The sequence below is a fragment of the Zingiber officinale genome, chromosome 3B, assembly GCF_018446385.1.
Source record: "Zingiber officinale cultivar Zhangliang chromosome 3B, Zo_v1.1, whole genome shotgun sequence".
NCBI classification, from domain to species: Eukaryota; Viridiplantae; Streptophyta; class Magnoliopsida; order Zingiberales; family Zingiberaceae; genus Zingiber; species Zingiber officinale.
In genome coordinates this window covers 43,135,905-43,159,202 of record NC_055991.1, presented here as the reverse complement: position 1 = coordinate 43,159,202, position 23,298 = coordinate 43,135,905, and the positions used below count along the sequence as shown (strand labels likewise).

The following is a 23,298-nucleotide window of genomic DNA, read 5'->3' as shown; positions in this document are numbered from 1 at the left end:
AGTGCAGTCTCTTGCTCGGACTTCTTCACACGGTCGTGTCTGGAACACGGCCGAAGAACTCTCCTTCTCTGGATTCTTCACATGGTCATATCTGGGACACGACCTTGCCCCTTTCCTTGTCTGTAGACTTTACACGACCATGTCTGGTAGACACGACCAGGTCATCTTCCTTCTCTGCATCCTTTGCCTAGTCATGTACAGCACACGGCCATGCCCTGTTTTATTCCATTTGATGTTTATTCTCCTAATCCACTTCTTCAATAGTTCCATGCCCATGAAGAAGTCATGGCCAGCTCATGGAAGTAGATTTTAACCTGAAAACAAAACTGAAACATAGTGAAAACAAAATAAAGATGAAAATATAAAATACAACTAACTAAAAGAATCATTGGGTTGCCTCCCAAGAAGCGCTTGTTTAGGGTCTTTAGCTCGACCAATCCAACTTATTCTTCTCGTTTCCTTTCCCTTGGAGGGCAGACATATTTTTCATTTTTGTTGGGAGGTCTCCTCCCAACATCCTCCACCAAATTGTTCTTTTCTTTAGGTGGCTTTCCATGAGGATGGAAATTCCATTCCTCAAGTTTGTAAATGTTTGCCCTGCTACAAGCATTTAAAAGAGAAGAAACATGGTTAGAGACATTAGATAAATCATACTCCAACCGTTCCTTACCAATTACCAATGACAACTTATGATTTTTAACATCAATAATTGCTCCAGCTGTAGCAAGGAATGGTCTTCCTAATATGATAGGAATTTTAGGGTCCTTTTCCATGTCCAACACAACAAAATCTGTGGGAATAATGCTCCCACCAACTTCTACTGGCACATCTTCAATAATACTCATAGGGTACCTGCAGGAATGATCAGCAAGTTGTAGTGCCATAGTAGTAAGTTTAATGTTTTTGAGACCTAACTTATTACAAATTGAATAGGGAATGAGGCTAACACTTGCCCCCAAATCATAAAAAGCTTTTTCAATGAATTCTGTTCCTATATTGCAAGGAATATAAAAGCTCCCTGGATCCTTCAATTTCAGGGAAGTGTTCTTCACCAAAAGAGCGCTGCATTCCTCAGTTAGTGCAATGATCTCTACATCTCCTCTCTTTCTTTTATTTGACATGATGTCCTTCAGGAATTTGGCAAACTTTGGCATTTGAAGAATAGCATCTATAAGAGGAACTTCAACGCATATCTCTTTAACCTTCTCCAAAAATTTGCCAAATTCTTCATCCTTTTTAAGCATATTGAGTCTTTGGGGAAAAGGGATAACTTTGCTCTGATGGTTTAGTGGAAGAGTCTCTTCAACCTCAATGGTATTCTCCTCATTATTAAAAATCTGACTAGGTGTAGGAGGAGAGAGCTCTTCTTCATTTTGCATCCCTTTTTGAGCAGTCACTTGGGGATTTCCCAAGGTCCGTCCGCTCTTAAGCTCAATTATGTTGCAATGCTCCATAGGATTTACATCAGGTTTTCCAAGAAGTTGTCCTGGTGCTCTAGAAGATGAGGAAGCTAGCTGGGCAATTTGGCTATCTTGAATCTTTCGATGCTTTTCAGAATTATCCATTCTCTGAGTAAGCTTCAATAGATCCTGCTTCATTTCATTTTGATTGGAGATAATTTCTTCAAGCATCTTTTCAATTTTGGATGTAGGAAAGCCTTGAAAAGATTGCTGCTGAAAATTTTGTTGCCCAGATTAAAAATTTGGTCTTGCCCCCATAGATGGTCCTTGATCCTGATTATTTCTGTAAGAGAAATTTGGATGATTTTTCCATCCAGGGTTGTAAGTATTTGAGTATGGGTTGTTCTGTCTTTGATTAAAACTCATGATTGCATCGCATTGCCCCAATTGATTAATTTGTGCAATGATAGCTCCCAATGGACATGAGTCATTTGAATGTTCTGAACTCCCACATACTTCACAAGATATAGCAATGACATTTACCATATTTGAACTAGTCCCCATATTCTCAAATTTTTTTGTAAGAGCATCAAGTTTTGCAGCCAATAAAGTCACTGCATCAACATCAAACTTTCCTGGTACTTTTGTTATTGGGTTTATTGAAGGATGACCACCACTTCTTTCATTTTCTCATTGACGATGATTTTGTGCTACACTCTCTATGATTTCCTCAGCTTCATCCAAATTTTTATTCATGAGTGCCCCTCCAGCAGCTGAATCAAGGGACACTTTGGTATGATAATTAATACCATTATAGAAAGTATGCAATACTAACCATCTTTCCAAATCGTGGTGAGGGCATTGTCTGAGCATACTATTGTATCTATCCCAAGCTTCAAATAGAGATTCTGAGTCAGCTTGTTTGAAACTTGTAATCAAATTCCTCATATGAGTAATTTTACTTGGGGGATAGAATTTATCAAGGAATTGTTGCTCACATTGTTCCCAAGTGGTGATACTATTGGGAGCCAAAGAATTCAACCATTGCTTGGCCCTATCTCTCAAAGAAAACCCAAATAATAATAACTGCACTGCTTCTGAAGGAACACCATTCATTTTCATTGTCCCACATATTTCATAAAAGACCTCTAAGTTTGATTAGGGGTCTTCATGTGGTCCTCCACCAAATTGATTTTGCTGCACCATGAAAATAATTGCAGGTTTGATCTCAAAATTATTTGCCTCCACTGAGGGTCTTGAAATACTAGATCGTAAACCCCTAGCATAAGGTGCTGCATAATCCTTTAGTGGTCTATTAGTCATGTTCAAATGCTCTTGTTCTTCAATTTGTCTCTACAGAATTCTTCTTCTATGAAATGTTCTATCAATTTCAGGGTCAAGAGGAAAAAATTCTCCTGCAAAGTTAGATCTTCGCATACACAAGAACAAGATTGCAATAGAAACTAAATAAAAAAAAGAAATTAAAAACAGAGAAAGGTAAGATTGGAATGTTAGAAAACAAAAAAAATGCAAAATTAAAATTGCTACAAAAGAATTTCCAAGAAGTTAGAAAGTATACAGGAAAATGAAAACAGAAAACTAGAGATTAGTTACAAATATGCAAATGAAAAGAAATAGAAATGTTATGTTTAGTCTAACTCAATTGATAATCTCCAATGTTATAGCACAGTCCCCAGCAACGGCGCCAAAAACTTGTTACGTTCCGCAAGTGTACGGAAATGTCGCAAGTAATATAAAATATTATTGTATCCACAAGGACTAGAATAAGCACTAGAAATATCTCAAAGTGAATTAGCTAAACAACTAATCAATTGGTTTCAAATGCTAAGGATGAAAAACAAATCTAAAATGAAAGATTAACAAACAAGAGTTTGGGTTTTGAGTAATGATAAAGGGAGGTTCTAGGAGTTTTGGTTTCTTTGTATCTTGAATGTATATGGTTTACCAATTCTTATTTCTCAATTGTCTAATATTTGTAGAAGGTTGCCGGTTCTCTCTTGGAATAGATAACCGACTTAGGACTGAAAAATGTACCTAAATGTGATCGATTAGATATGAACCTACGTTGTCCTTACACAAGATTGCACCTATTACAATGCTTCCCTCGGATATCAACATAGAAGTTCATAGCTTCTTAACCCATAAAGATACAAGGATTGAATCATAAAATCTATCCTACCCTCTTGAATATTCTCATTTCCCCTTCAAGGTTATCCCTCAAACGTCCTTACACGGGCTTGCACCTGTCACGTTGATCCCTCGAAAAATCGAGTGAGAGTTAATCTCTATAAAGTCTATAAGATATCCAAACAATCAATCAAGAATGAGAATTAATCCCTAATCACAATTAATCATTCAAGATCAAATCGATACAAACTAGGCAACATCATAGAAACAAAGAAATGGAAAATCTACAAGAGTTTACATCAATTTATCTCACAAATACTCCCTCTATCCTAGAACAAAAAGATCTACTCCATAAAACGAAGAAAGAAAACCAAAGATAAGAAGATTACAAGCATTTCTTCAATCCCAATCCAAGAAGAGGAGAGAAAGAAAACTTATCTACAATATAGCTCCATCTTCGGATCCAATCCTCGCTCCCGGAGTCGAATACGCCAAGATCTCCCTTTACTTGGCCCAAAAATCCTCCCAAGAATGGGAGGAATCCACCAAATCTTGCTTTCTCCCAAAGGGGAGAAGATCCCCTTTCAAATCTTTAAAGAGGCTTTAAATAGAGGGGGGCTTTCGGGCGCCACACGACCCCGAGGCATGGCCGTGTGAGGTTCACACGGCCAGAGCCTTTCCCCTCTCTGCCATCCATACACGGCCGTGTGGTGTACACGGTCATGGACAACTCCCATCAAGACCTCCAAGCACGGTCGTATAGATCCACACGGTCTGGATTGCCCCAGCTTATGGAAACCTGGCACGACCGTGTGGTACACATGGCCAGAACACTTTTAAGCGCTGGGAACCCTGCACGGCCGTGTGATGCACACGGACAGGGCCTTCTTGGTCTCTGGAAACCTTACACGGCCATGTAAATCCACGCAACCATGTAAGGATTGAACTCTGATTTGCTTCAAAACTTGGCACGGCCGTGTGAGATTCACACGGCCAGGCCAAGTTCCTTGTCTGTTTCTCCTGGTTGACCACACGGCCAGAGCACTCCACCCAGGCAGGGCCGTGTGTGGCACACGGCTAAGTGCTTTCTTCAATGCTTAGCTCATAAGTTTGTCCAAGAATGTAGAATCTTCACCAAATTCGACTCCTGTGTACAAAAAATACACAAAAAGCAGATCTCCGAACAAAAAGAGTAAATATGCTAAAAGAAAAGCTGGAAGTATAAAAATGCATAAATCAAGTAAGCTCAAAGTATGTAAATGTGTGTCAAAACATGCATAAAATTATATAAAATCTACGCACATCAATATGTCAGTACCTGTTTGACCTGTCAGAGGGTCAAGGCAGAACACCAGAGACCAGGAGGAGTTCTGTAGCCTATTCAGATCCCAGAATGGAAGTGGGAGGATATTTCCATGGATTTCATAGTGGGACTACCCAGAACCTCGAATGGTTTTGATGCCATTTGGGTAATAGTCGACAGATTGACTAAATCAGCCCACTTCTTAGCTATCAGGATATCTTACTCCATAGAGCAGCTTGCTCAGTTGTATCTCAAGGAGATTGTCAGACTGCATGGAGTTCCACGGACCATCATTTCAGACAGAGACAGTAGATTCATGTCACACTTCTGGGAGTGTGTACAGTTAGCATTGGGCACCAGGTTAAAGTTTAGCACAGCTTTCCATCCTCAGACAGATGGACAGACGGAGCTAGTAAATCAGGTACTCGAAGATATGCTCCGAGCATGTGCCCTAGACTTCAAGGGAAGTTGGTGCAAATATCTGTGTTTAGCAGAATTTGCATACAACAATAGCTATCAGGCCACTATCGATATGACACCCTACGAGGCTCTCTATGGGCGGAGGTGTAGATCTCCAATCTGCTGGTATGAAAGTGGTGAACAGAAAGAATTAGAACTTCAGATAGATCTAGTAGCAGATACCACAGCAGTTATACAGTAGATCCACCAAAGGATAGAGACAGCTCAGAGTCGCCAGAAAAGCTATGCTGATACACGACGCCGACCCTTAGAGTTTTCAGTTGGGGATACAGTATTCCTCCGAGTAGCTCCCATGAAGAGAGTAATGCATTTTGGGAAGAAGGGCAAATTAAGTCCCAGATATGTGGGACCATACCTTATCACTAGAAGAGTTGGCAAGGTAGCATATGAGCTAGAGCTACCCCAAGAGATGTCAGTCATCCATAACGTATTTCACGTCTCAATGCTGAAGAAGCATATCCCAGATGCCACCCAGGAGATTGAGCCCTAGTCGGTACAAGTCCGCGAAGACCTCAACTATGAGAGTCGGCCTATTCAGATAATAGACCGAGTGGTTAAGAAATTACAGAACAAGGAAGTACCATTAGTAAAAGTCATTTGGCAAAATCACACAACAGAAGAGGCAACTTGGGAGACAGAAGCTAGTATGAGAAAGAAATACCCAGAGTTATTTTAAGTTCGAGGATGAACTTTTTATAAGGTATGGGGGATTGTAATGCCCGAAAATTCTCAAAATAAATTTTAGAAATATTCTATTATTTTTCTAGAATTTTAGAATATTTTTATAGAATTTTTGGAGTAGCAAAAGTAGCAAAATTTATAAAAAAAACGTAAAACAACCTAAGCGGGAATTGAACCTGCGACCTATGGACCCTATGACTTATAGGGTGACTTTAGTAACCAAGGGACCCCAGCAGGGGTGTGCTGAAAGAAGAGAAGAGAAATTATATTTATAATTGAGTGGGGTCGTATAAATAGAGAATTTGAGTGAGGGTTTATTATTTTGGATCGGTAACTTTCCTCACCCTCACCCTCACATGCCGCCCTCTCTCTTCTCCCTCACCTTCTTCTTCATGCCAACCTCAAGAGACCTAGGGTTCTATCCCTAGGGTCGTAGGAGCACCTTCCGGCGACAACTCTGGCACGAGGACGCTCCCCTCCACGAGAAGAACGCGTAGACGTAAGAGGATCACCGAAGAGATCTTCTTCTCCGAAAACCTAGTGATCAAATTGTAAGAAAACTTAGCGCAGGAAGTAAGTAACCCCTCACCTGCAGTATAAGTAGTTAATCGCATGTTTTTACGCCCTTAGTTCAGTCATATGCAGATTTTTTTTGACACGTAGGGTGTATTTGACCCTCCTCGCAAGTTTAGGGTCTATGTGAACACCTCTAGATGGGTCGGACCTATTTCCCCCTTCATTTTGGGATTTTGGGACATTGTCGGGTGCCTAGAGGTGGCCCCCTAATAGAGAGGAGAGTTAGAGCATACCAAGTGCTCGATAAAATGACTCGTAAAGCTAAATGATACAGTAGGCATTTTTATAGCTCAGTTAAATGCCATAGAAGCATTTAAATAGCATGCTTAATCTTGTTTCAGTTATATGGGACTACGGTCCAATGGGTGGGCTCCCACAGTCGCCTCTAGGTTCAGATAACCTAGCTCTAGGTTCAGATAACCTAGTAAGAGCAAGATAAGATAAATCAGTTATGAACAGTATTTTACTTTTATCAGTGGCACTGTACTGGACTCTCAATTGTCCTTGGGTTGGGCTCCCATAGTCGTCCCTAGGTTTAGATAACCTAGTAAACCCTACAAGATTCGGGACTACCTACCTCGGGTCTAGTTAGGGATGCGCGCATAGCAAGTACAGTTGCCGGACCCATCAGCAGCACGATTATTACTTTTATCTATTATGAAAAATAGTTTTCAAAACTTCACAATTCAGTTATGTGAATACAGTTCAGCTCAGCGTTAACTTAACCTCAATTTTAGCTTAGCTTATGTATCGGTTTAGTTTGCTTGTTGATACAATAAATAGTTTATGTTCAGTATTTGATTGCCATGATTTATATGTCAATATGCCATGTTTTAGTATCTTTCAGCATGATCACTAGCATGTATTTCAACTATCATCCTTTAAAGGCATGATTTCATCGATTGGATGTTTTGTGAGGTAGATGGTTCTTACTAAGCTCCCAAGCTTATAGTTTCCTTTTCCTTATACTGCAGATAAAGGTAAAGGGAAGATGGAATAGCGGAGGCTGGAGGGCAATGCGATAAGATGTGTGTGAGAAGGAACTTGGAATAAAGACTCTTGGATACTAGCAAGTCTAAAGACTTAGTATTTCCTATAATGTTACTTTTTTGCGCTTTTAGGATGTTAAGTATCATGAAATGTGAAAGTATGCACTAAGTTATGCTTAGATTACTAGTTGTCTTGATATTAGATAGTAAACCATGGGTAATGACATGCCTAGTAGTAATGGTTATGTTTTTAGTTGATTTCTGAAAGTTCTGTTTGAATTCATGTGGGTTTTCTGCTGAAATCAGTAACTCAATCTATCAGTCGATCGATTGAGGAGTCCTCAATCGATCAGCCGATCGATTGGGAGAAACTCCCCGCGTATAGAACGCTATTGAATCAATCAGCTGATCGATTGAGGAGCCTCAATCGATCAGCCGATCGATCGGGAGAAACACCCCGCGAACGGAAGGTTGCTGAATCGATCAGCTGATTGATTGAGTCCTCGATCGATCAGCCGATCGATTGAGTCGCGACCTGTGCGTACAGAGAGCTGTTGAATCGATCAGCCGATCGATTGGCCATGGATCGATCAGCTGATCGATTGGGGAGCTCATTCCTGCGTACAAAGAGCTGCTGAATCGATCATTGGATCGATTGGCCAGAATGGATCGATCAGCCGATCGATCCAGAGGGTTCTTCCGTGCACAGAAGCACGTCGAATCGATCAGTGGATCGATTGAAGACTTTTCAATCAATTGAGTCCCAACTCAATCGATTGGGGAAGCCTGATTTCAGCTGGAAACAGCTGATTTCAGCCCCTAGACTATATGAGAAGTTTAAATTCCAGATTTTACAGCAAGTGGCAGAGATTTTAATTAGTTCAGCTTTTCCGCACTTTAATATTCAGTGATAGATCAGAATAGCTTAGCATAATGTAACCCCCGGCCTCACAGCTTAGTTAGTAGAAGGCGGGTCGTTACACGATCGATAAGGGGTTCGATCGACCGATCCCTTAAATTCCTCGTCCTTTTGACCAGTGAGCAGACGTTCGGTCGACCGATAAATTTGGTCGGTCGACCGATAAATTAACTTTGGCACAGATACAAGGTAGGTGGAGAGCAGTTGAACGGATGAGAATTTATGACGTTCGGTCGACCGATTATTCGGTTCGGTCGACCGATTAATTTATAACCATTTAAGTATCATTGACCCGTTCACCATTGGTTTGGTCAACCGATAATTCTGTTCGGTCGATGGAACACATTTTTTTTTAATTTAAGTTTTATGGTTTAATCAGTCTTTAGATATTTAAGGTTTTAATTAAGTTTTAAAATAATTTTTAAAAGTTTTAATTAAGTTTTAAAATAATTTTTAATATGTTTAAAATAATTATTAATAAGTTTAAAATAATTTGTAATAAGTTTTAAATTAAGTTTTAAAATAATTTTTAAAAGGTTTTTTAAATAAGTTTTAAAATAATTTTTAATATGTTTAAAATAATTATTAATAAGTTTTAAATAATTTTCAATAAGTTTTAAATTAAGTTTTAAAATAATTTTTAAAAGGTTTTTAAATAAGTTTTAAAATAATTTTTAATGTGTTTAAAATAATTATTAATAAGTTTTAAATAATTTTTAATCAGTTTTAAATTAAGTTTTAAAATAATTTTTAAAAGGTTTTTAAATAATTTTTAATATGTTTAAAATAATTATTAATAAGTTTTAAATTAAGTTTTAAAATAATTTTTAACAGGTTTTTAAATAAGTTTTAAAATAATTTTTAATGTGTTTAAAATAACTATTAATAAGTTTTAAATAATTTTTAATAAGTTTTAAATTAAGTTTTAAAAAAAAATTTAAAAGGTTTTTTTAAAATAATTTTTAATATGTTTAAAATAATTTTTAATAAGTTTTAAATTAAGTTTTAAAATAATTTTTTAAAGGTTTTTTTAAATAATTTTTAATATGTTTAAAATAATTATTAATAAATTTCAAAAAATTTTAATAAGTTTTAAATTAAGTTTTAAAATAATTTTTGAAAGGTTTTTAAATAAGTTCAAAATAATTTTTAATTTGTTTAAAATAATTATTAATAATTTTTAAATTAAGTATTAAAATAATTTTGATATGTTTAAAATAATTTTTAATAAGTTTAAAATAATTTTTAATAAGTTTTAAATTAAGTTTTAAAATAATTTTTAAAAGGTTTTAATTAAGTTTTAAAATAATTTTTTGAAAAGTTTTTAATTAAATTTTAAAATAACTTTTTTTAAAAGTTTTAATTAAATTTTAAAATAATTTTTAAAAAGGTTTTAAATAAATTTTAATAAGTTTTAAAAAAATTATTTAAAAAGGTTTTAAATTAGGTTTTAAAATAATCCTTTTTAAAAAAGTTTTAATTTATGTTTGAATTAATTTTTAATTTAATTAGGTTTGATAATTAAGTTTGAATTTAAGTTTTAATTTTATTAGGTTTGATAATTAATTTTGAATTTTAGTTTGAATTTAAGTTTGAATTTAATTAGATTTGATAATTAAGTTTGAATTTAATTAGGTTTGAAAAAGGTTTGAATTTAATTAGGTTTGAATTAGGTTTGATAATTAATTGGGTTTGAAAAATGTTATTGAGCCCATGTTAGATTCAAACTTAGCTTTAGGTTAATCAAGCAGGCTTCATAAGGATAAGCTTTCAGTTCAGTGGCGAGGCATATGGCCTTCTTGTGTATCAACGGTGGACCACTTGCTGAAGACTTTCCAAACTGTTCCCGCCCAAAAAACTTAATACTAAATCTTGGTCTAACTAGCCCATGTTTGACTGGGGTAGCTTCGGTCGGATCCACTAAATCTAGTTCACCAGGTAGAATTCCATATTCAGCCTAGACATGCCTTTGACAGAGTTTCCTTGACGTACTATCATCCCAATCCATTCCGATGCTATGTTGTAGGGTTTGGTAAACCTTTTTCATCTAACCGTTCTAAGCAGAAAATAAACCTAATCCTAAGTATTGAGTTTGGTTAATCAAATTGGTTGTATTATTTTTCTACTTGCTCCCCCTGAGTCATAGCTTAGATAAGGTCTATCTAAGTAATTGATTTGACTCTTAGGGACCAAGTATAGATTTGGTTCAATTTGTTTGGTTAAAAGTTTTGTTTGAACCCATGCTTGGACTTGCCTTCTAGTATTTTGACTGATTAAGGATAAGTATGATTTGTTTGTTTGTTTGGGTTTGTAACCAAGTCCTGATTTGTTGTACACGGCTTGTTGCGATCCAAGTACCATATTTAGACACTTGGATCCCATTTCAAACCTTTCCAACATTTTCTTGAGTCACTCGACTTGACCTTTCAAATCAAAATTTTCTTCCTCAAGTTTTTCAACTTGAGTTGAAGTTCCGACTTGAACTCGGTTAGTCGAGTCACTCAAGTTAACTTGTTGCTTAAGGTGGTCTATTGCCTTAAGTAAAAAGTTATTTTGTTTTTCATATTTCGATAATTTTTTAAACAAACATTTAACTACTTTAAGTAAATTAGACTTGGAATAAATTGTTACCATATTTGGATCTTCTGATCCGTTGCTTTTGTCGGACTCGATGTCGATCTCGGATTCGTACTCTTCGTCGGACTCAGACCCGGAATCTTCGTTTCTTGCCATAAATGCAAGATGGCTCAAGTGCTTCGTTTGCTCCGCGTCGAATTCGTCTAAAGAAGTTTCATCCCTTGTCGCTTGAAGAGCTTTCTTTCGTCTTGTTGATTTGGGTCTTTCTTCTTTCCGATTTGGGCATTCATTTTTGAAATGCCCCTTCTTGTTGCATCCATAACATATCACTTCTGATTTATTTTGGATCTGGTTCTGTGGGGTCTTTTTGGTGCTTCTTCTAAACTTCTTCTTAGTCAACAACCTTCGGACCATGTTGACTAATTCTTCTTCGTTCGTTGAGTCAGAGTCTGGTTCACTTTCTGACTCGATGTTCGTTTTTGATTTTGTTTCCTTTCTTGAACCTGCATACAACACTACACCTTTCTCGACATGGCTTGTGTTAGACTGTTTGTGTAATTCCAATTCACAAAATAACTCGTCTAACTTAAGAATTGAAAGATCTTTGGAAACTTTATATGCATCTACAATTGATGCCCACAAAGCATTCCTCAAAAAGGCGTTCAGAGCGTACCTTATCGTGTCATGGTTTTCCAGGTTGTGTCCGATTAGGTGGAGGCCGTTAAGTATATCCTTCAGACGAGCATGTAGTTGCGAGGCCGTCTCTCCAGGAAACATTTTTATATTAAATAAATTGTTTAAAAGTAAATCCCTTTTGTTTACCTTCGAGTCGTTGGTTCCTTCGTGTAGTTTGACTAGTGAGTCCCACAATTCTTTGGCATTGTCGTAGGGACCGACTCGGTTCAACTACTCCATTGTGAGCCTGCACCGAATGGTGTTGATCGCCTTGTAATTTAGTTGAACCTTCTTGATCATTTGAGGAGTCCATTCTTCTGGTTCTAAAGTTGTTCCGTCTTTCATTGGTAGAGTGTAACCTTTTAGGATTGTGAACCAGAGCTCGATGTCGGACTTCAAGTAGCACTCCATTCTATTTTTCCAATAACTAAAGTTCTCTCCTTTAAACAGTGGAGGCCTTACGGTGCTGTAACCTTCTTGATAAGAGTTTGACATCCTTGCAAGAAAAGAATTAAGAGAAAAATATTTCCAAGACTTTTGTCTTTGGATTAGTAGTGCTTGAGAAGAAAATAAAATAAAAAAATATTTCTAAACGAAAAGGAAAAAGTTTTAAAAAAATTGCTTTGAAAATCGGTTAAGAAATTTCAGAGCTAACCTGCTTTGATACCAATTGATAGATCGAGTAGTGCGATAGAGGGGGGGTGAATATCGCGCTTTTTAAAAACTCTTCTTTTTGTATTTTAAAACACAAAGTTAAGCAGCGGAAATTAGAAAGAGACACAATTTGTTTACTTCGTTCGGAGCCTAGCTCGACTCCTACTCGAAGGCCCGCGGTCCTTGACCGCACCGATGGGCAAAGTACTATAATCCTTCTTTCCGAAATCCTCGGAAAGAAGTGAATCGTACAATGGAGCAAGATAGTAACATCCTACTATCTTGCTTAAATAAAATTACAATACAAGCTTAAACTAAATTATACCGACAATTGAATTGCAGATGAGGCTTAGGTCGGCACTCCGGATGATGTTGCTTGCTGAGCTGACGAAGATGAGTAGCGTGAGCAGCTTGTAGAGGAGCACAAGAATTGATCAGAAAGTTCTATTTGGCCTTTGTCTTCGAGCCTATTTTTATAGGTGTAATGGAGGCTCGGTCGACCGATCCCACCGTTCGGTCGACCAAACCCGCTCCCTTCCTTCCTGGCTGAAGTTCGAAGCTAGCTCAATCTTTTGCATTTACTGGTCCTTAATGGTTCGGTCGACCGATCATGCTTTTCGGTCGACCGAACAGCTTCCTTCCCTATTTGTCATGATTTTGCCGAGATCATCCTTTAATGTTGAATAAATACTGATTGGATCGATCGACCGATCCCCAGGTTCAGTCGACCGATCAGCTTATTTCCTTTGCTGCTGATCGGTGCTGATGATCTGTCCTGTGCTGAGTCACTATGGTTTAGTCGACCAATCTTACGGTTCTGTCGACCAATTAGGCTTTGATCAGCTCAAATCTACAAAAAAGTATTAGACAAAAAGTCTCCTGCAAAACAGATGTTAGAGGAATAATATAAAGCAGGAATAATATGAAAGACAGTAGGACTGTCTTGATCTCAACTTTTGAAACCTTCCCGATTTCTTCAATTGGATCAATGACCTAAGGTTGTTCCCTTCGGGAACCCGACCTCACTGTCGCTCCTCCAGTTGTTTACCTCAACCTACCTGCCAAGCTTATATCCTTCAGATCTAGTTTGGACTTTTCACTCAGCCTTGATTGGCTCCCTAGGACTTTTCCTTTTGATCTTCGGTCCTCCAGACCTCTCGATCACACCGCCAAGCGTCAGGTCCCCTTGACATGCTTGGACTTGCACCTGGGTTCCACGATCTGCTAATATTTCTCCGCCTAGCCTCCAGCTAGGACTTTTCTGGTTGAGTAAATATCCTGCACACTCAGTCAACTTGTTAGATCATAACAAGACATAACTTGAACCTTTGACAACATCAAAACTTAGGTTTGATTCTGGTGCAACTTGCACCAACACTTTCAACCCACTGCCATTATACTGAAAGAAAACAAATTTACTGGTCCCAACTATATAGATTGGAAAAGGAACCTGGACATTGTTCTTACTGCTGAGAGCTATAAGTTTGTACTGACTGAGGCTTCCCTTGATGCACCTAACGGTGACTCTACCCCAGAGGAGATTGAGTATCATAAGAAATAGGTAAAAGCAGATGAGATGGCGCGATGTTACATTTTGACTTCAATGTCAAATGTATTGCAACATCAGCATCAAGATTTACCAACGGCTTATGATATAATGAACAATCTCAAAGAACTCTTTGGGCACCAGAGTCGGACTGCTAGGCAAGAGGCAATGAGAAAGTTAATGACAGCCACCATGTCTGAGGGGACACCCGTAGGGGATCATATCCTCAAAATGATGGCTTATCTGAACGAAATACAAGTCCTTGGAGGAGAAATCGATGGGGAAACCCAGGTCGATATAATTCTCCAACCGCTACCCAGAAGTTTTGAGCAGTTCCGCCTAAACTATAACATGAACAAAAGAGAGTATACGTTAGCGAAACTTCTGACAAAACTACAGGCAATAGAAGGTCTATTTCGTCACAGTTCTCAGATTCACTATGTTGAAAATGGTTCTACTTCTAAGTCAAAAGGCAAGAAGAAGAAGAAACAGGTCTTTTCATCAAAGAGAGTGAATAAACCTCAGGGTACAGGATAAAAAACTGGAATGAAGAAGCCGAAGGGCAAGTGCTTCATCTGCAAGCAGTCAGGACATTAGAAGGCGGACTGTCCTCGTAGGAATCAGAACAATATAGCTATATCTCATACTCTAGTAGTTGAAACATGTTTAGCGGTGTTATCTACCAGCACCTAGTGTGTAGATACGGGAGCCACTGATCATGTCTATAATTCTTTGCAGGGGTTCCAGGAAACCCGACAACTATTTGAAGGAGAGATAACCGTATACATGGGCAATGCTACTAAGGTGGCTGTTGTTGCAGTGGGAGACGTCTACTTATCTTTTGATAGGAATAGAAGTTTGATTTTAAGAAATTATCTTTATGTACTCAGTTTTAGAAAGAATTTAATTTCAGTTTCTAAACTGTATTTCGATGGATATTCTGTTTCCTTTAGTAATAATATGGTTATAAAGAGAAATAAGGTGATTATCTGTTCTGGTGCATTGGTTGGCAATTTATATACTTTAAATCCAATTTCTCCCACAAAGCAAAATATGGAAATTAATAACACATCTTCTAACTCTAATAAGAGAAAAGAACCTTCGGAAATGAACTAAACGTATCTTTGGCATCTAAGGCTTGGTTATATTAACTTAAGTAGGATTCAAAGGCTCATAGCCGATGGACTCTTGGGTTCATTAGAGTTGGAAAACTTTCCAACCTGTGAATCTTGCTTGGAAGGTAAAATGACCAAAAGACCTTTTAAGGTCAAGGGGTATAGAACCAAAGATGCGTTAGAATTGGTTCATCCTAATTTGGGTGGTCCTATGTCTATCCAGGCAAGAGGTGGGTATGAATATTTCATCTCCTTTATAGACAATTATTCAAGATATGGATACATTTACTTGATGCGCCGCAAGTCTGAATGCTTTGATAAGTTCAAAGAATATAAGGCTGATGTGGAGAAACATCTTGGTAAAAGTATCAAGATACTACGGTCTGACCGTGGTGCCGAATACCTCTTTGGAGTGTTTAGGAATTACTTATCAAAAGTCGGGATTCAATCCCAATTGTCGGCACCTGGTACACCCCAATAGAATGGTGTGGCAGAACGAAGGAATATGACTCTAATGGAAATGGTTAGATCAATGATGAGTTATTCAGAATTACCAAATTTGTTTTGGGGATATGCTCTGGAAACAGCAGTGTGCATTCTGAATATGATACCTTCTAAAACAGTTCCTTCTACTCCTATGGAATTATGGAATGGACGTAAGCCTAGTCTGAATCATATCCGAATATGGGGTAGTCCAGCACATGTGCTGAAGGGAGATACTGACAAGTTGGAATCACGTACAGAAGTTTGTTTGTTTGTGGGATATCCTAAGGGAATGAAAGGTGGTTTGTTTTATAATCCTAAAAATCAGAAGATCATTGTTAGCACCAATGCTCGATTTTTAGAAGAAGATTATGTAATGAACCATAAGCCCATGAGCAAAATTATTCTAGAAGAAATAAGAGAGGACACGTCTACTTTAGTACCAACAATACAAGATGAAGTATCACAAAAAACTGCAACACGTATCACACATGATACACAACCAAAAATAGTGCCTCGTGGTAGTGGGAGGGTTGTAAGGCAGCCTGAGAGATTCATATTTTTGGGAGAGTCTTCGGACTTGATCCCGGGTAAACATGAACCTGATCCCCGGACATATGATGAAGCACTCCAAGATATAGATGCAGTATCTTAGCAAAAGGCAATGAATTCTGAAATAGAGTCTATGTACTCTAATAAGGTATGGGAGCTTGTAGAACCACCTGATGGTGTAAAAGCTGTTGGATGCAAGTGGATCTACAAAAGGAAAAGAGGGACAGATGGGAAGGTAGAAACCTTCAAAGCAAGGCTTGTTGCGAAAGGCTATACTCAGAAAGAGGGAATCGACTATGAGGAGACTTTTTCATCGGTAGCCATGCTTAAGTCTATCCGGATACTCTTATCCGTTGCCGCTCATATGGATTATGAGATTTGGAAAATGAATGTCAAGACAGCTTTCCTTAACGGAAGTCTTGAAGAAAACATCCAAATGAAGCAACCAGAAGGGTTCATTGAAAAGGGCAAAGAGCATCTAGTGTGTAAGCTCAATCGGTCCATTTATGGACTGAAGCAAGCTTCAAGATCTTGGAACATCCAGTTTAATGAAGTAATCCAGTCATATGGATTTATTCAGTGTCCGGATGAGTCTTATGTATACAAAAAGTGTAACAGAAACGTGGTGGTATTTCTTGTACTATACGTAGATGATATTTTATTAATTGGCAACAATGTCAAGGTATTATTGGGCATAAGAGTATGGTTGTCCAAACAATTTGATATGAAGGACTTAGGAGAATGTGCACACATTCTTGGGATCAAAGTTATAAGGGATCGCAAGAAAAGAATGTTGTGCCTATCTCAAGCTATATATATATACAATCCTTGCTTGTTTTAGCATGTAGAACTCCAAGAAAGGTTTCTTACCTTTTAGGCATGAAGTAGCCTTATCTAAAGAGATGTCTCCGAAGACATCAAAGGAGATAGAGGACATGAAGGCAGTTCCTTATGCTTCGGCTGTGGGAAGCCTAATGTATGCAATGCTGTGTACGAGACCTGATATCTGTTTTACTGTGGGCATGATTAGCATATATCAGAGAAACCCTAGACAAGGACATTGGACTGCTGTAAAGCATATATTGAAGTACCTGAGAAGGACTAGAGATTATATGCTAATTTACCAAGCAGACGATTTGCTCCCTGTGGGTTACACGAATTCGGACTTCCAATCAGATAGGGACAATAGTAAGTCTACGTTAGGCTATGTGTTTATTCAAGGAGGTGGAGCCATTGCATGGAGGAGTGTTAAGCTGAAATGCGTTTCAGACTCAACCATGGAAGCTGAGTATGTGGCAGCCTCTGAGGCAGCCAAAGAAGTTGTATGGCTCAGGAACTTTCTAATGGACTTAGATGTGATTCTTGGTTTGACCAAAATCATCATAATTTATTGTGATAATAGTGGTGCAGTTGCAAACTCGAAGGAATCACAAGCCCATAAGGCAAGTAAACATATAGAGCGCAAGTACCACCTGATATGAGACATTGTCAAGCGAGGAGAAGTTGTCGTCGCCAAGATTGCATCAGCAAATAACCTGGCATATCCTTTCACTAAGGCCCTTCCAGCGAAAGCTTTTGATCGACATGTGGAGTGGATGGGAATCAAATGTATGGCAACAAATATGGCAGCTTAGTCTTTTAGTATAAGTGGGAGATTATTGGAATGTATACTAAAAGCTTAGTTTTTGTAAACATATATTTTTGAAATAAAAGAATCACATTGGTCAATATCTACATTTATTTGTTAAATGTATTTGTTCAATTAATTTATATAAGTAGATAACATGGTGTGTGGTGTCACACTCAGAAGATCATGTTGTCGATTCTTTATAAATTATAAACAGTTGCTCGCGACTAAGATGGAAAGGAACAAACAATTAGAATAGTCGTAGTGTAATTAAGTATTAGTTTATCTTAACTAATAAATTACACTGGTACACTCTAAGTGTATTGAGTAGGACCATTTTAGGTAAGTTCTTTTTGTACTGACTAAATAAAATAACTAGACCTTAGTTATTATGAAAGTGTGTGCTCTTAATCCTAATATAAAAACAAGCACATATATTTAGTATTTATTTCTTTAACTTATCAAAGGGTGAGATTTAGCTCGATAAATCAATAGGCCTGATAAGTTGGGAAATGATATTACTTATAGTGTGTGTTGTTGTTTATAGAAGGAATCTGTGTCCTAGTGATCTAGGTTGAGAATGTCCCCAAGAGGAGCTCATAAGGATTGTCATGTTAAACCCTGCAGGTGGAATTAGTCCGACATGACAATAAGGTTGAGTGGTACTACTCTTGGACTCAGATATTAATTAAGTGAGTTGTCAGTAACTTACTTAATTAGTGGACATTCGTTATCTTAAACACAGGGAGACTAACACACTCATAATAAGAAGAAGCCCATAATGTAATTTGGGATTGGTGCAGTAGTACGATAATAACTCTCTAGTGGAATGAGTTATTATCGATGAACTTGAGTTGTGTGTTCGGGACGAACACGGGATACTCAAGCTCATCGGAAGGCCAAAACTAATTTCTCCTCTAGGTCCCTATCGTAGCCTCATTAAAGCCTCAAGTTCATCCAATGAAAAGCCCATCTTGGTGTCCAAGAAGGGGGCCTGTCCATTGCTTGGTGACCAAGCAATGGCCGGCCACATCTCCTCTTAAAGGGTCGGCCCTTTGCTTGGTGCCCAAGCATATAGGGGTCGGCCACAATAATTCAAATAAGGAGAGGTGTTTTGAATTTTTAAAATCTTCTCTTTGTAGAAAATTACAAATTTTAAAAGAGAGATTTTAAATTTAAAAACTTTTCTTATTTGAATTAGGCCACATGTTTTAAAAGAAAGTTTTAAAGTTTTAAAACTTTCCTTTTTTAACCATCCTCATGGTTTAGGAAAAAAAGGAAGAGAAGTTTTAAAATTTAAATTTTCTGTCACCATGTTAAAAAAGGAAATTTTATAAGAGAAGTTTTAAATTTTAAAACATAGTTTTAATTTTTAAAACTTTCCTTTTTTAACTCCTACTTTAGGAAATTAGAAGAGAGCTTGTAAAATTTTATAAAGGATTATAAAATTTTATATAAAATATTTTTCTTTCTTGATGAGGTGGCCGGCCACCTTGCTTGGTGCCCAAGCAAGGGGCCGGCCAAAATAAATAATTATAAATCATCATCCAATTAATATTTGGTGATTGATTCAATCAAGAGGAAAGAAAAGGAAAAATTAAAAGGGAAAAGGAAAACCATGAGGAAGATTTTAACTTTTGTAAAAAGTTTTTCCTTATTTGCCTTGGGCAAGTAATATAAAAGAAGGGGTGAGGAGGCCTCATGTGAGAACAATTCTTATTCTCTTGGTAGAGTCTCTCTAGGTGGTCGACCCTCCCTCTCCCCTCTTCTTTTCCCTTTTGCTCTCTTCTCCTTGGTGGTGGTGGTGGCCGGATTTTAGAGGAAGAGGAAGAAAGCTTTTGGGTGGTGTTCATCTTGGAAGATCGTCGCCCACACGATGTCCAAGGCAAGGCGAGGAATACGGCAGAAGATCTCGAGGTTATTAGCATACAAAGAGAAGGTATAATTAGCAATTATTTTCCGCATCATGCTAGTTATTTCTCTTTGTAAGAATTCCAAACACAAGAGGCATTAGATCTAGTTTTTTGAATTTATTTTTTGAGTTTGTGTTTCCTTTGTTTTTCGAATTTGTGATTCGATTGTTCTTTTTTATTAAACCTAGAGTTATTTAAGGAAATTAAATATTAGCTTTCCTTAAAAGGCTTTCTCTAGGCGGTGGTGGTTGTTCCCATATCCAAGGTCATGTGCCTCGCCATGCAGTCCTGGAAGCCAATTTTAAAAATTAATATTTAATGAAATTAATAATATAGGTGGATTTGGATCAATAGTGTTAAGTTTCGCTTGCGATCCAAATCTAACCCATCAAGAACAGATAAGTTAAATTTGGAATCAATGATGTTAAGTTCCGTCTGCTATTCCTAATTTAACTTCTAAAGAACACAATAGGTTATTTAAGGAAAAGTTCGACACTTGTACAAAATTTTTGTACAGTGGAACCAGTATGATTTTCCTAAGACTAACCAACACCCCAGTGATAGAATCCAAGGAAACCTTCATTTGATAATTAATCTCATTATAAAAAGTGTGAATCATGAGCTACTTTTTCAATCCATGATACGGGCAGTCTCTCAACATTCCTTTAAACCTATCCCAAATTTCAATGAGATTTTAGAGGTGTGTTATTTTACTTGGTGGAAAGAATTTGTCTACTTGATCACACTGGCCCAGGAAGTGATACTATTTAGCCAAGTCTTAGCTCTATTCCTTAAAGAAAATCCAAATAATAATAGTCTGATGACTTCAGGAGGAACTCCATTGATGTGCATCGTGCTACATAATTCATTGAAGTTATCAAGATGATGATTTGGATCCTCCATCGGACCACCACCATACTGGTGTTGTTGAACCATAGAAATAAAAGTTGGCTTCAATTCAAATTGATTAGCCTCAACTGTAGGTCTGGAGATTCTGAATATTGACCCTCTTGGATAAGGTGCTGCATAATCCTTCAAAGGTTTATTTACCATAGCTCTTTGTTCTTGCTCTTGTTGGTCCTTTTATAGATTTAATCTTTGATAAAATGTCCAGTCAATCTCAGGATCAATGGGCAAAAGATCTGTAGTGTTTCTTTGCATACACAAACACACTAATAAAAGGCAAACTGGTATTTGTTGTTTTTAAATTTTTAAGAAAGAAAATTGCAGAATTGAAATTACAAGAATTAAAAGTGAGTAGGGCCTTCCTCTTGAACTCCTCTTTCCCTTTGATGGGATATTGTTGACACTATCAGATTTGGTGATGGGAGCATGCCACCAGTGTTGGCTTGCTGTTGTTGTTGAAGTAATTTTTTTTCTTGGGCGTTGATGAACAAATCTAGATCTTCTTGTGGTAAGGTGACAGTAGCGAGTTTTCCAGCCTCTTCCCTCTTGTAGCTTCAGACTCAGACGAAGATTTCCACAGATGGTGCTAAATTTGATCTTGTTTGAAGGCTGAGGAGATGGTGCGCTGGTTCAGGTGGATGGTTTATTGATGAATAGTTGACTCTTCGATCTGGGATGAAGCTCCTCAATGATCCAACGAAGTGTTAGTGACCAAAAACTAGAGAAGGGGTCCCTGGCAAGACTCTCAAACGCTCAAGTCAGTACCGAGGAAGAAGAACAGTAGTGGAAGTGCGAATGAAGGTCTCAGATGCAAAAATTATGTACCTTGACAACGGAGATGACCCCCCATTTTTATACCACCTCTCACGATCTCTGTGACCATGAGGTGGCATCATGCGTCAAAGTTTGTTAGGTAGTTCTGTTAGAGTGTATACTAAAAGCCTAGTTTTTGTAAACATTTATTTGTTGAAATAAAAGAATTACATTGGTCAATATCTGCATTTATTTGTGAAATGTAATTGTTCAATTAATTTATATAGTAGACAACATGGAGTGTGGTGTCAAACTCAGAAGATCATGTTGTCGGTTCTCTATAAATTATAAACAGTTGCTCGCGACTAAGATGGAAAGGAACAAACCATCAGAATAGTCGTAGTATAATTAAGTATTAGGTTATCTTGACTAATAAATTACACTAATACACTTTAAGTGTATTGAGTAGGATCATTTAGGTATGTTCTTTTTGTACTGATTTAGTAAAAGAACTAGACCTTAGTTATTATGGAAGTATGTGCTCTTAATCCTAATATAATAACAAGCACATATATTTAATATTTATTTCTTTGACTTATCAAAGGATGAGGTTTAGCTCGATAAATCAATATGTCCGATAAGTTGGGAAATGATATTACTTATAGTTGTATTGTTGATTATAGAAGGAATCTGTGTCCTAGTTATCTAGGTTAAGAATGTCCCCAAGAGGAGCTCATAAGGATTGCCATGTTAAACCCTGCAGGTGGACCTAGTCCGACATGACAATAAAGTTGAGTGGTACTACTCTTGGAGCTAGATATTAATAAAGTGAGTTGTCAGTAACTTACTTAATTAGTGGACATTTGTAATCTTAAACACAGGGAGACTAACACACTCATGATAAGAAGGACCTCATAATGTAATTTGGGATTGGTGCGGTATTGCGGTAATAACTCTCTAGTGGAATGAGTTATTATCGATGAACTTGAGTTGTGTGTTCGGGGCGAACACGGGATACTCAAGCTCATCGGAAGGCTAAAACCAATTTCTCCTCTAGGTCCCTGTCGTAGCCTCATTATAGCCTCAAGTCCATCCAAATGTAAGGCTCTTCTTGGTGTCCAAGAAGGGGGTCGGACAATTGCTTGGTGACCAAGCAATGGCCGGCCACATCCTCTTGTAGGGGCCGGCCCTATAGCTTGGTAACCAAGCTTGTAGGGGCCGGCCATAATAATTCAAAAAGGGAGGGTTGTTTTGAATTTTTAAAATCTTCTCTTTGTAGAAAACTATAAGTTTTAAAAGAGAGATTTTAATTTTTAAAAACTTTCCTTATTTGAATTAGGTCACATGTTTAAATAGAGAGTTTAAAAGATTTTAAAACTTTCTTTTTTTAACCATCCTCATGGTTTAAGAAAAAAAAGGAAAAGAAGTTTTAAAATTTAAATTTTCTATCACCATGTTAAAAAAGGAAATTTTATAAGAGAGTTTTTAAATTTAAAACATGGTTTTAATTTTTAGAAACTTTCCTTTTTTAACTCCTACTTTAGGAAAGAGAGCTTGTAAAATTTTATAAGAGTTATTCTCTTGTAAAAAAAATTTTTAAAAAATTATTATTCCTTTCACATGGTGGCTGGCCACCTTGCTTGGTGCCCAAGCAAGGGGTCGGCCAAGTTTAATCCGAAACCAAATAGGATTGACCTCAACCATTGATTGATGATTGATTCAATCAAGAGAAAAGAAAAGGAAAAATAAAAAGGGAAAAGGAAAAACTCTTGGATGATTTTATTTTTTGTAAAAGGTTTTTCCTTATTTACCTTGGGCAAGTAATATAAAAGAAGGGGTGAGGGAGCTTCATGAGACACAACTCTTATTCTTTTGCTTGGGTGATCTCTTGGTGTGGCCGACCCTCTCCCTTCTTCCTCTCCCTTTGCTCTCTTCTCCTTGGTGGTGGTGGTGGCCGGATTTTAGAAGAAGAAGGAGGAACCTTTTGGGTGGTGTTCATCT

General features: G+C 37.4%; 1 non-coding gene across 1 annotated transcript; it reads left to right on the top strand.

The window, feature by feature from the left end:
• The first annotated feature begins 2,244 nt into the window (after positions 1-2,244).
• Positions 2,245-2,350, top strand: LOC121968869. Its single transcript, XR_006108392.1, has one exon. It is a non-coding gene; the product is annotated as a small nucleolar RNA R71 (small nucleolar RNA).
• The last annotated feature ends 20,948 nt before the right edge of the window (positions 2,351-23,298 follow it).